Source organism: Crocodylus siamensis, chromosome 2 (assembly GCF_052110815.1).
Source record: "Crocodylus siamensis isolate JL-2025a chromosome 2, ASM5211081v1, whole genome shotgun sequence".
Classification (NCBI taxonomy): domain Eukaryota; kingdom Metazoa; phylum Chordata; order Crocodylia; family Crocodylidae; genus Crocodylus; species Crocodylus siamensis.
In genome coordinates this window covers 293376147-293390912 of record NC_143396.1, presented here as the reverse complement: position 1 = coordinate 293390912, position 14766 = coordinate 293376147, and positions in this window count along the sequence as shown.

The following is a 14766-nucleotide window of genomic DNA, read 5'->3' as shown; positions in this document are numbered from 1 at the left end:
GATGCCATGCATTTAAAGAGCCAGAGCCTGAGCCAGGGGGAGAATGCACCGGGGTGCCAGAAATGGAGCCAGACACTCTCCCCACTGCTGGAAGAGACCCAGTGCTTCCTCCTAAAGCCAGCACTCCTGGGAAAGCAGTAAGCATGCTGAGGCATCTGGGGAAAACCCATATTCAGACCCAATGACTGGCCAGAAGCTGGCTGCTTCTCCGCAGGGCCAAAATACCCAGGCAAGCCCAGGAAGCCTTTGTCACTGGTGGAGCATCAGGTACCTGACCAGATGTCAGAAACCCACCAAAACCCACAGGTCAGGTGGGGCTGGCACAGGGGAGCCCAGTGGGACCTTTGGGCACAAAATGAGTGGAAAACCCTGGCACAGAGCCCCATAGACTCGGCATGCCCTGCCAGAGTATCTGCAAGCTCAGGGGACTGGTGGAGCCACAAACCTTGTACAAGCATGACAGGGAGTGCTGGGGGCAGGCCCCCTGGCACGGCTTTACAAGCACTCGTGGTGCTCTGGCAAGGTGCCAGAGGACTGGAACAGGGCCAATGTGGTCCCCATTTTCAAAAAAGGGAGGAAGGAGGACCCATAAAACTATAGGACTGTTAGTCTTACCTCAGTTCTGGGGAAGCTCTTTGAGAAAATTATCCAGGAGCACATCTGTGAGGGGCCAGCGGGCGGGATGATGCTTAGGGGTAATCAAGCATGGATTCATTAGAGGCAGGTCCTGTCAGACCAATCTGGTTCCCTCCTATGAACAGGTCACAAAATCCTTGGACACAGGTGTCACAGTGGACATAGTCTTTCTGCAATTTAGGAAGGCCTTCGACACTGTCTCTCACCCCATCCTCATTAAAAAATACAGTGACTGTGGTGACGATGCCTATGCAGTCAGATGGATAGCAAATTGGCTGGAGGACCACACCCAGAGAGCGGTGGTGGACAGGTCTTTTTCAGCCTGGAGGGATGTGGGCAGTGGGGTCCCCCAGGGCTCAGTCCTCGGGCCTGCACTGTTGATTTCATCAGTGAATTGGATGAGGGGGTGAAAAGCTCCTTGTTCAAATTCATGGATGACACTAAGATGTGGGGAGAAGTGGTCATGCTAGAAGAGAGGTACAGGCTACAACTAGATCTGGACAGGATACAGAGGTGGGCGGATGAGAATAGGATGGGTTTCAATACCGACAAGTGCAAGGTGCTGCACCTGGGAAAGAAGAACCAGCACCATACCTACAGGCTGGGGAACTCCCTTCTTGTGAGCACAGAGGCAGAAAAGGATCTTCAAGTCACTATTGACTCCAAGATGAACATGGGCCGGCAGTGTGGGGACGCGGTCAGGAAGGCCAACCGCACCTTGTCCTGCATCCACAGATGCATCTTGAGTAGCTCCAAGGAGGTGATCCTCCCCCTCTCTGGCTTGAATCCATAGATGCTTCTCAAGTAAGTCCCAGGATGTCATCCTCCCACTGTACTCGGCCTTGGTGAGGCTGCAGCGGGAGTACTGCACCCAATTCTGGGCTCGACAACTCAAGAAGGATGTGGAGAAGTTTGAGAGAGTCCAGAGGAGCCACACACATGATCAGAGGGCAGGAGAACAGGCCTTATGAGGAGAGACTGAAAGCCATGGGACTCTTCAGCCTGGAAAAGCGCAGGCTCAGGGGGGACCTGGTGGCTGCTTATAAGTATATAAGGGGTATGCATCAGGATCTGCGGGAACATCTGTTCACTAGAGTGCCCCAAGGGAAAACAAGGCCCAATCCCCAAAAACTCTTCCAAGACCATTTTAGGCTGGACATAAGGAAAAACTTCTTTACTGTCTGAGCCCCCAAGGCCTGGACTAGACTCCCTCCAGAAGTGGTGCAGGCATCTACTCTGGACTCATTCAAGAAGCATTTGGATGCTTATTTTGCTGGGGTCCTTTGACCCCAGCTGACTTCCTGCCCCTGGGGCAGGGGTCTGGACTTGATGATCTTCAAGGTCCCTTCCAGCCCAAATGTCATGAAATCTATGAGCTGCCATCCAGCCAGGTGTCTCCTGTTTTGTATTTGTGTTTCTTCCTGAGGTGCAGCACCTTACGTTTGTCTGCATTGAATTTCTTCTTGTTAGCTCTAGCCCAACTCTAGCCCAACTTTACAATCTATTGAAATCCTTCTTAATTGTACTTGCATCCTCCAGTGTGTTCACATTCCTTCCCAGTTTCTTGTCATCTGTAGACTTGCTCAAGAAGCTTCCTATGCCAGCATCCGAATCATTAATATATTTGTGCAGCACTGGGCCCAGGACAAACCCTGTGGGACTCCACTAGAAATCTGATATTAATAATTAGCCTTTGCTTGAGGCTATTGCACCCATTATCTATCCACCTTATGGTAGTTTTATCCGACCCACATTTCTCCAATTTGTTTTGAGACAGTAGGAACTTGTCAAAAGCCTTGATGAAGTCCCTACTCATTATATCCACAGCATTCCCTTCATCCACCGAAGTACTTTGTTAGAGAAAGAGACCACATTTGTCTGGCATGATTTGTTTTTCATAAATCCATGCTGGCTGCTTGTGCTCAGCCCTTCTTCCTCCACATGCTTGCAAATGGGTTTCCTTAAGATATGCTCCACTAACGTCTCAGGTATTGAGGCAAAGCCAACCGATTTGCAGTTCCCCAGGTCCTCCTCTTTGCCTTTTTTTAAAGATAAGCACTACACTGACCCTTTTTTAGTTGTCTGGTGCCTGGCCTTTCCCCCACAACTTCATGAAGATCATGGCCAAGGGCACCGAGACCTACTCTTCCAGTTCTTTCAGGACACTGGGATGAAGCTCATCCAGCCCCATGGCCACTGTCTGTGGCTGGCCCAGACATCCCCAGAGCCACTACTGCCTGGATCCAGGTGTGGGATGCTGGGAGCTGCTGTGCAGATAATTTGGCCAGTGACAGCAGTAATGGCACACGCATTTCTCCTTCCAGCACCTGCTCCTCCCCAGCCAGTGGGGGATACTGGTGGGGAAGAGAGGTGGCCAGGCAGACAGCAGACAGGAGGAAAGAACCTGAATGCTGCTGCTGCTGTCCCCAGCTGAGCCTGGCACTCCACAAATCTGCTCCCTAAAAGAAGTGAGGCAGAAGCAGTTCCAGGCCTCCACTCAGTCCAGGTCAGTCGGGGAAAATGGTGGTGGCAATAACTCGAGTCCCCCCTTTCAAGTTCCTGATCCTTGCCTGGTGCCCCAGTGTCCCCTGCCAGCCTGGGGGCTCAAGCCACTCTACAGCCCCATCCCACCATAGTTTCATAGGTCATAGACCATGGTCTGAGGCCGCCATGGCCTGAGGGGTGGTGTGCTGCAAACCCTTTTAGGAAAATCCAGATCTATCCAAGAATATATCCAAGTGCTATTCTCACCCTATCTTCTCCCTAGCTGAATGGGAGAGATGGCAACATATGCCTGGCATTATCAACTAGGGTTTGGAGAATCAGCAGTCCTGGAAGGTGATACAGATATCAGTTAGGCTTTCACTGTGTTATCAGGACTTTTCTAAGAAAATGTGCCCTGTTGCTAGGGTTGTGGTTTGTTTTCAGTCTTATTAAAGTGACCATAGCAGAGAATAATTTATATTATCTTACCTGAGTATGCAAACATTCAGTAAGAGCCAACCATTACTGGGAAGTCTCGGTCTGAATAAGAATGGATATATGATGAATGAAATGGAGGCATTTGGGAATTAGCAAATTACTGCACATGCTCAGCCAATGTTTTACCACTTCTGAATCTCTCTGTTTTTAGTCCGGTAAAGCTCTAGTGTTCAGATATAGCAAGCAAACAGCTACTTCTAGGAAAATTCACCTTAGGGCTGGTACCTTCTATGCAGAAGGCAGGCTAGGCTTGTACCACACAAGCTAATTCAATCAGAGATATATAGCACCAGCTTTGATGAGCTCAAGCTCACTTCATCAGATGCTGTGGAACGACACGCACAGAGCAGTGTATCAAATGAAGAGAGTGATTTGAAGATGGAAGGAAGGAAGGAAGAGGATGAAAGGGTGGGGGAGGCAGGGAGATGCTTTCTGTGTAGGCTTCTACCAGCCTCCACTTATCTTGTGTCATACTTCAGGTCACACTTCATGTCTTGGATCTCATGGGCAGTTACTGCCCATCTCTGAGAAGGTCTCTCTCCTATTGTTTATGTTCATGGGTCCTTCTGGTGGGGATTGTCTGTTTTCCAAGGCCCATGCACACAAACATTTATCTTCATTCAAAGTGAGTCTGTGCTTCAATCAGTTCCTTTGCCAGCCTCAGTGATGGAATCTGCAATCTTCTTCCTAGGGCCATCCACTTAAAATTCAAAGTGGCGGCTCATTTACAACTATTTTTTATCCAGCAGAGACACAGATCATCTCTTTCCTAGCTCTTTTTCTTTCAGCTACTATTCTCTGACCCCTAGCAAGCCAGATTTTGTTTCCCATTTCTTTGCTTTCCTAGTTCATCCAAAATGAGGGATCTCGTTTTTACGTACCTCTGAGAAAGTCAAGACCTACATAGCTGTTGGTCAGGACTTGCAACACAAAGTCTTCCTTCAGCTTTTTCTGACAGATGTTACTTGTATTTAGAGTGCAGTGATGGAGCTGCTCTTCTGAACAGTAAAAGGTCTTATTAAAGGAGGAACAAGGCAAACCATCTGTGGACAGTTTTATCTACACAGGTTAATGATAACCAGCTGAAACTAAATTGCCTTAGCCACACATGTGTCGATTAGCATCAGACACTAAAGAGTAGGCCCCAATGACGACTCAGTAACTAGCCCCATTGAATGTGAGTAGAGATAAAAATCGGACTCCTAGCCATCCTCCTAATAGGGGTGTACCTCTTGAGTGCAGACACGTACCACAAGTCTGTGGTAAATGTCTTCTCTTCTCCCTGAAGGAAGTCATTAAAGAACTCATGTGGAAACACAAATCTCTTTATAACCTAATAACTCAGGCTGAGGAGTGAACATTCATTCCTTTCTCAGACATCTAAGAGAATACTTAGCCTTTTAGCAAACATCAGAAAATTATGCTCATATTAAAACTACTATCATTTGAAAAGATTATTAACTTGACAAATGTCCTGTTTATCAGGGTTCTGTAAAACCAAGCAAATGATCAGTAATTAATTATTTGGAGGGTGAAGATCAAAATTTTAAACATATCTGCTGAAAGTTAGGAAACCAATTAAATAAATTAATGTATAGAGGTGCACTTGTAAATATTACTAGTATAGTTAATTTTTTCAAGTATGTCTATGCGGCATTCACCAAACCGAATGCAGTGAAGTGCAGAGATACCCAAGTTACAGTTATAGGCTAGGGACAGAAACTACATATAAATTGATTATAAGTCATCACGAGCAGGTCCAAGGAGGTGGTCCTTCCCCTCTATATGACATTGGTCAGGCTGCAGCTGGAGTACTGCATCCAGTTCTGGGCGCCGCAGTTCAGGAGGGATGTGGACAGCATGGAGAGAGATGGTCCAAAGGAGGCCACTCTCATGATCCGGAGACAGCAGGGCAGACCCTACAAGGAGAGGCGACGGGACCTGAACCTGTTCAGCCTTTGCAAGAGAAGGCTGAGAGAGGAACTGGTGGTAGCCATCATAACTAGCCAAGGGGAACCAACAGGCAATGGGAGAGTCCCTGTTCCCCCAACCACTAGTGAGAGTAACAAGAAATAATGGCCATAAATTGTTGGAGAGTAGATTCAGGCTGGACATCAGGAGACACTACTTCACTGTCAGGACAGCTAGGATCTGGAACCAACTTCCAAGAGAAGTGGTGCAGGCTCCTACCCTGGGGGTTTCATAGTTTCATAGTAGCTAGAGTCGGAAGGGACCTAGGTAGATCATCTAGTCCGACCCCCTGCCTTAGCAGGAAAGAGCACCGGGGTCAGATGACCCCGGCAAGGTGCTCATCTAACTTCCTTTTAAAAATCCCCAGGCTAGGAGCCTGCACCACTTCCCCTGGAAGCTGGTTCCAGGCCCTAGCCACCCTGACTGTGAAGTAGCGCCTCCTAATATCTAATCTAAACTTACCCTCCGCCAGTTTGTGACCGTTATTCCTGGTCACTCCTGGCAGCGCACGGGGGAACAGGGACTCCCCCAATACCTGCTGATCCCCCCTGACCAGTTTGTAGCAGGCCACAAGGTCCCCCCTTAGCCTTCTCTTGTGGAGGCTAAACAGGTTCAGGTCCCGTAGCCTATCCTCATAAGGCCTGCCCTGCTGACCCCTGATCATACGAGTGGCCCTCCTCTGGACTCTTTCCATATCGTCCACGTCCCTCTTGAAGTGTGGCGCCCAGAACTGGACGCAGTACTCCAGCTGCGGCCTGACCAGTGCCGCATAGAGGGGGAGGATCACCTCCCTGGACCTGCTCGAGATGCATCTGTGGATGCATGACAGGGTACGATTGGCCTTCTTGACTGCCTCCCCACACTGCCGGCCCATGTTCATCGTGGAGTCAATGACGACTCCAAGATCCTTTTCCGTCTCCGTTTAAGAGTTTAAGATCCTTTTCCGTCTCCGTTTAAGGGGTGTTTAAGAGGAGGTTGGATGAACACCTTGCTGGGGTCGTTTGACCCCACTACTCTTTCCTGCCCGTGGCAGAGGGTCGGACTTGATCTGCTCAGGTCCCTTCTGACCCTACAACTATGAAACTATCAGAAACTGGTTCAAATAGATGCTAGATTCTAGGGTTGGAAGAGACCTCAAAGGATCATCGAGTCCAACTCCCTGCCAGTGGCAGGAAAAAGTGCTGGGGTCATGTGATCCCAGCCAGGCACTTGCCCAGTCTCCTCTTGAAGACCCTCAAAGCAGGGGAGAGCACCACCTCCCTTGGAAGAATATTCCAGAGTCTGGCAAACCTAACCATGAAGAACTTCTTTCTGATGTCCAACTTAAACCCACTCTCCATCAGCTTGTGGCCATTGTTTCTGGTTATTCCAAGGGGTGTCCTAGTTAACAGAGAATCTCCTATTTTCTGCCCCTACCCCCGGTGAATTTGTATATTGCCACAAGATCCCCCCTCACCCTTCTCTTGTAGAGGCTGAAAAGGTCTGGGTTCCTCAGCCTTTCCTCATAAGGCCTTCTCTACAGGCCTCTAACCATATGAGTGGCCCTCCTCTGGACCCTCTCAAGGTTGTCCACATCCTTCTTGAACTGCAGCACCCAGAATTGGACGCAGTACTCCAGCTGTGGCCTGACCAGAGCTGCATCAAGGGGGAGCATCACCTCCCTGGACCTGTTCATGATACACTTACTAATGCATGAGAAAGTGCAGTTAGCTCTGCTAATTACTTTGTCACTTTGACATCTCATATTTATTTTGGAGTCAAGAATGACTCCGAGATCTTTTTCTGCCACTGTGCTGCTGTGAAATACATCCCCCAGCCTATAGATGTGCTGGTGGTTCCCTCTCCCTAGGTGCAGCACCTTGCACTAGACCTTGTTGAATTGCATCCTATTGTTCTCTGCCCACTTCTCTAACCTGTCCATGTCTGCCTGGATTCAGTTTCTTCCCATCAGTGTGTTTACTTTGCAAATCTACAAATCTGAAAAGAGTGATTTCCACACCCTCATCCAGGTCACTGATGAAGATATTGAACAGCACTGGCCCAAGGACCGAGCCTTGGGGGACTCCACTGCCCACATCTTTTGAGGTCAATACCAACCCGTCCACCACCACTTTCTGGGTGGCCTTTAAGTCAACTGCCACCCACGTGACTGTGTAATTGTCTATAACACAGCTGCTCGATTTGTTTAGAAGAATAGGATGGGATACCATGTTGAAGGCCTTCTTAAAGTCTAAGTAGATGACATCTACCTCAACTCCTGTGTCTAAACTTTTAATGACCTGGTCATAGAATGAAACAAAGTTAGTCAGGCAGGATATACCTACTATGAACCTGTGCTGGTTGCCCTTCAGCATTGTATTACCCACTGGACTCCTACAAATGCAATTGTTGAAAAAATTTTCAACGGTTTTACAAAGGATACAGGTGAGACTAACTGGTCTGTAGTTACTTGATGTAACACTGTGTTACTAAATCTGTAACACAATAGAAGTTCAATGCACATAAACTACATTCAAAATGGCCAAAAGTGGTTTAAGATAAACATGGATGGAAGTAGTATCAGACTGAACTGATTTAGGTTAAATCAGTTTATTGAACTCCTGTCCCAGATCCCCTCCAGATGCAAGTTAACTCACTGTCTCCCAGCATCCCAGGATGCTTTGCACCTCCACTGCAAAGCCCCCCTCCACCATTGCAGAGTGGGCAGGCTAGCCTTGGCCCAAGCTGTTTGTTCCAGCCAAGCACGGATGTGTGCTTTAGCACCTCCCAGCTTCTGGCCTGGGCCATTGCAGGCATGCAGCTTCATTTTCAGAATCAAAAGTGAATGCCTGTTCTTTTGCTTATTAGTTCAATCTACACAGCTTAGACTAGCCTGCAAAGATTGAATCCATTCAGCTTCGGGCTTTTTGACTGTCTATACTTAACCATATTAGCTTCTTTGGCTCTTGTCATCAGTGCAGCTGCTGAAGCTTGCAGGTCAGTGTGCTTTCATTTGGAGGCAGAGAGGATAGCCATGATCAAAAAAGGGTCTGGATAAATTCATGGATGATAGACCTATTAATTCATTTTGAACAATGGCGCTGCCCCTGGCATCTCTAACCCAATAAATGGTACATGCCAGGTAATGTCTTGAATAGGGAATACACCATTCTAGAGACATGTGGTTCAATACTCTGCCTGCATAGCATTCATTTCTGCCACTGTTGGGACACTGTATTCGGCTAGATGGACGATTGGTCTGACCCAGCATGGTAGTGCTTATGTTCTAATGTTCTAATTTACCTTGCCAACAACCAAAGTAGACATATCCTAAGTGATTTAGGAGTCTGAGCTCTAATGAAATTCAATGGGATTTGGGCTTGTAAGCCATGTACATGCTTTTAAGGGTTTTGCCCACACAAGTCTGAAAACATTGGCCATAACACATGTTCATTCATCTAACGCTTCATATATAACTCTGGACTCTGTTATTATGAGAGACACTATCCAGAGATGGTTTTGGATCAGGAAGGCTTCAATCTTTCAATCAATTCAGGATTTAGAGATAACTTTGTTAATATACCAAAGAGCTTTCCAGCCATTGGCCTTGAAGCCTGCAGCTCTAGACCATCTTTAGTGTTAATGAAGGTTAGATCAGAGCTGCTTGACTTGGATTAGAGTCCAGAGTTCAGGTTTGTTTTAGACTTTGTTTTAATAATCAAGTATATAACCAAAAAGGATACACACTACTATAAAAGGTATATTAAAACTAGGCAATGGTCAGAAATGTCAAAGGTGTGATTCTATTTTCCCCTCTAACATGTGACTGAAAAAGAGTCAGGTTGACTGTTTTTCCATTCTTAGAGCTTGTAAATGTACAAATACGTAACCATACAGTCTTTGGTTTGTATATCTGGTAAAATATGAAAGCTTTCATTAACCAGTTGCCTATTAATAGCAAAATACATTTCTAATTGAATTGAAGCAGGGGAGAAATTGTGCTCCTCATAAACTGAACCTAAATTTTCAACGTGAACATTATTTTTTATGTCAAAATTGCAGGAAAGATTTCTTTTTCTTTTTCTGATCTTTGATTAACACAGCTTATTGGGAAATAATATGAAGGCTATAAAGCTTGAACAAAAGGTCAGCTCATAAAAGCACTAGCACTCTCCTTCAAGGTTGAGAAACTTGAGATGTCATAAAAGATACAGAATTTTCTATCATTAAATAAAATGTTCCTTTTTAAAAAATTCTAGGCATATAACATTATAAGAAGTGACTGGAAAAAATAAAAGAAAAAAACACAGGCTTTTTTCAACACATTTCCCTCTTTTATGTTTTTTAACTGATATGACCAGATAACCAAATGTATAGTTTATTAAAAAAAAAGAGAGAGAGAAGTTTTGCAAAAGTCAGACACATTTTCCACCTTTTCTCCAAATTTTGAAACTATATTCTCATCTATTTCTTTCCAAAATTTAAAATAAAATAATATCTGAAATGCAGAAAAAAGGGAAAATTTGAAATTTGAACAAATGATGAAGATTGACTTGTTATAGTGAAAAGCTTTATGCTGAAAATCAAATCATAGTATCATAGAAACTGAGGGTTGAAGGGAGTTCAGGAAGTCACATCTTGTCCAACCTCCTGCGCCAAGCAGGACCAGCCCCAACTACATCATCCCCGCCAAGGCTGTGTCTACCCGGGTCTTAACAAACCTCCAAGGATGGGGGATTCCACAACCTGCTTCAGCCACCCTTAAGGCCAGAACTATGAGGTGATCTAAGTTATCTACAAACTTTTCTCCTTTTAATTTATTTTATTTTTTATTAATATATTGAAACAGTGGAATAAATTAAACAAAGATCCCTTGTCTTATTTTGCATTTGTCCTGGATAGTATGGGATCATCTCCCAATTATTTACAGCAGCCTATACCAGCAAAGCCATATAGTTACAAGTCTGACAAGGAAGATTCCAGTACAAGTTTCAGACAATCTCTAGAAGTACTCTTTACAACTTTTGTAAATCTCAATAGACTTTTGCATTAAAGATTTTTAGGTAGGCATGGTAACTTCATGTTTTGAACTACCCTTATCCGTGCAAATAAAATCATAATTGGATTTATTTTTCCTTAGCTGTAGCCATCTTGCTGCTATATGTAAAATGTAACATCTGGGATCTGTAAAGGAACTGCATTTTGAAGTGGGATTGTTGGAGAGGGAAGTCTCTCTCTTTTGTATGATATTTTAAGATTACAACATTCGTACAACATTCATAGATTAATATCTAAATTTGATAGCCATTCAACTGCTTCAGGAGTAGCTGCATGGATTGATTTCACATTGCCATTAAATGATCTAACTGGGCAATTGTTCACAGTGTGTTGCACCATCTGAAAAGTCACACCTTATTTGCAATGTGGACTCTTTCTGATTCTCCCTTTATGGTGTAGGCGTCCACATTTTCTATGAAGTGTCCAGATGCAATTCAGGGAGGACCAATTCTTTCTCAGTAGGTCAAATCCTGGCTGGGGGATTGTAGAGTCACTAACGATGCATATCTGTGGCAGGCTGGTATTTGCCCAAGCTTCCTCCCATTGTTTTTTGATGCTTTTGTTATCACCATAGAAGTTTTTGGCATTTTTCCAGAAAGGTTTTCTAGATTGGAGCCTATCCGGTGGTGGCGTAGTGAAGTCCTTATAGACTGAGAGGTTTGAGTTACTGATGCTTGGCATGGGCACCTCTTAGAAGAAATGATGTGATGACAATTTTCCCCGGAGTTGGGCAGAGTCTTCAACATGCAAAATATTCTTTAAGTAACTTGAGGTCTTTGCAAAGATCTGTCTGGACTTCTGTCTGTGTCCTTCCTTTAGTAGTAAGAACCAGGTCATTGGCATAGCTGAATTTCTGACTGGTGGTGACAAGAAGATCACTTATGTATTTATTAAGGAGTGCTGGTGCAAGCACTAATCCTTGTGGGAGACTTGTTTAGTAGACGGGTTCTGCTGACAGTGTTCCCTAAATGGACATGATATCACCGGTTAGACAGGAGCTTAGATAAGAGATGGAGGGTCTGTTGGCACCTAATGACCCATGAAACCTTCAGCGGGAGGCCATCTAACCATCCAGTATCAAATCAATGAAAGCAGGTCCTGTGATCTCTTCTCACTCTCCCATCCTGGCTTCAATATTCATAGTGAGTGCCAGCACTTGGTCATAAGTGCTCCATCCAGGGTAAAAACCAACCGATTCAACCAGTATAACCTTCTGAAAGATGGAAGACATATGAGCCAGTCATATTTTTTCAAGAAGTTTATACATCGTACAAAGCAGGGACACAGAGCGGAAGGTTTTTTGCGGGGTCTGTGGTTGATTTTCTGGGTTTTGGAATAGCAGTGACCTACCCTTGTTGCCGTATCTTGGGAATTTTGCTTGTGCTCATTATGTCAGAGAAGAGTCTGGCCAACCAATGGCACCTTTTTTGGGCAAGATGTTTCAAGACCTCATGGTAGATTCCATCTAAACCTGCAGCCTTCCCTGATCTGGTAGCTCTTCTGGCTTCAATGACCTCTTCTTCAGCAAAGGGAAGATGATAGGGCTGCTTTTGGTGCACGTTCTGTCATTAATTGACAGAGCTGAGCCCTTACTTGGTGTCTAGTCTGGTGGCCATAGGGTTCATTCCATCCATCAGCATTTTTGAGGCAATGGCATTTATAGATATACTGGTGGTCTTATTTCGTGGTGGTGGTGCCGCTCCTAGATGTCTCAGGAGGCACCAAGTTTTATGGCTTGAGTGTGAAAAATCTAATGACTCCATCACTTCAGTCCATCTTTGTCTGCTGGATTTATTTGGTGAGTTCAATGAGCTTTGCCACATTTCAGGTTTCCTGAGGCCAACAGAGGTTGACTTTGTTCATTCCAACATGGAGCGTGTTCTGCCCGGTAGCCCTAGGGATGTGCGATTGGGCTGCCTTGAGCACAAGCCTGCTGAAACGCTCAAAATGTTCTGGTTTTGGTGGAATCCAAGAAACAGTACGCTCAGAGGGGGAAGTACCTTGTTATGAATCAGAGACGGAAGGAAATAATATATTTAGTTGCCTCTGTCGGCAGTGCAAGTTCTCATTATAATACAAAATAGTAAATGAAATTAAAAGCGGCTGTATGCTTAAATTCCTCATAAGCTGACTTACCTGACATTTAAAATGTCAATGCAGATGACAACAATGCTGAAAGCAGGCTTTATATTATCTTTGTGTTTCCTACCTTGTCATTCAGATATTGCTGTAATGAAATGACCAGGCCCCATGATGAAATCAAATGTCTCATTTACTCATAAATAACAGGTAAAGCATATTCCAGCATAGTGGAGTTTCAAGATTGTCATCTCATAACTCAGAAAAAGCAATTTTGCAAATTCAAATTCACCAGCAAAATCTGTTTGACGCTGATGATACCACCTATAGTATATCATATTTCCAAGGTTTAGGGTAAAATTCTTCCACATTTAGGTTTCTAAGGTGACTTTTTGAGCTCTTCCTCCAATGCTGGAATGACTTGACAAGTACAGCCAGCAAACGTTTCCAGAGAATTTTTTACCAGGCATCATCTCTGTGATGAAAGGGGACAATAATCATTTTTGCTACTTTAACAACTGTGAAATAGAGATTTTATTATTCACTGTAATGAGATACAAGAATTTTCTCTTTCCAACCAAGATACTTAAAGCACTCAAACTCTTAGAGCAGAGTGCTTTAAGGTTTCCTTCACAATAAAAATGTCATCCCTAATAGGTCTATAATAAGCAACGGTTATCTATGCTGGTCAAGCCTGGGCCACCGGAGCATGAGCCATGGGCAGTCCTTGGCACGTCTTCACCAGAATAGTTGCAGGCACCTTGGTGACTGGAGGACATGTCTGCGAGTGACGATTCCTCCTTGCTCCTGGCAACTAAGGATTTGCTGTGGTCAATACCCACCCCAGTGCGCCTGGCATCAGCTCAGAGGTCAAGGATCAGTAGGAGGGGCTAAGGGTCTTGGCCATCCACTCCAAGGGGCAGCATACAGGTGAGGAGTCTCCTTCAACCCTAGACCATGGACATGGCACCTGGTTAGCTCATGCAGGGGCGTCAGACAGTGCTTGCTCTCTTGGGCAGGTGCACCACCTAAGGAACGATGCAGGTGCAGAAATCTGTATTAAGGAGACACCTAACTAAAAGGGAAAGGCCTTAAAGTGGCACCTGTGAGCTGCCCAGAAGAACAAGTCGATAAATCTCTCATATTTATGGGAACACCAGAAACATGCCATTCTTCATGCACGAATCAAGTCTGAATGGCATCTCCGTCTCATCTCTGCAGCCCTCCCCTGCAGATGGAGCGGAAGGGCTCAGCCAGATACAATTGCATTCTTTGCTACAGCTTATTTAAGGGAACTGGGAGAGAAATTAATTATGGGGAGCACTTCTGAGCTTCCTCTTTAGCTCTGGCTTCCTGCTGGCTTTTCTCTTAAATGACTTTTGAATTATTTTCTTAATGGAAATATGGGCAGATGGACTTGAAGATGTAACTCTGAGCCATTGCAAATGAGAATCCAAAGCAATTAAACCTTTTATTGCTTCTTTAAAGCTTTATTCAGCTCCCTTTCAACCATCATAAAACAGATCTTTATCTCTGCAGCCGACCTGCTTGGGCCGACCATTTGGCACAATCTTCTCTCCCTCTTTCTCTTTCTCTCTCTCTCATGCACCCCTACAGAGGTCTTTTCACAGGCTTCAAAAGTGCTTTGAAAACAAATGGCCTGATATTTTCCCCTCTTCCTTGTGTTTAGCAGCTCACTTCTCAAGCAGTCCCATCGATTTCTTTGTAGCCTCTTGCCAAGGGATGTGGTCTATCCCAATGGAGCCAGCCCAATCCCTTGCAATTGTTTCGAACATGAAAGACTGAATCAATGTCCAGAGCTGCCCCTGTTTCCTTTGAAGCCGGTGGGAGTTTTGCCACTGACTTCAGGGAAAGTAGGCTAGCAAAGGCCTATTCCCCACCTCCCAGCTTGGGCATCGCTCTCCTTGCACCCCTGCTCTGTATTCTCTTCATCTTCCCATGCTCAAATCCAGATTCAGCTTCTGCTTAAAGCAGTACTAATCTTCTAATGTACTGTAGCCAAGCCAAGGTCCAAAGGCCAGCATGCACAACCCCTACACA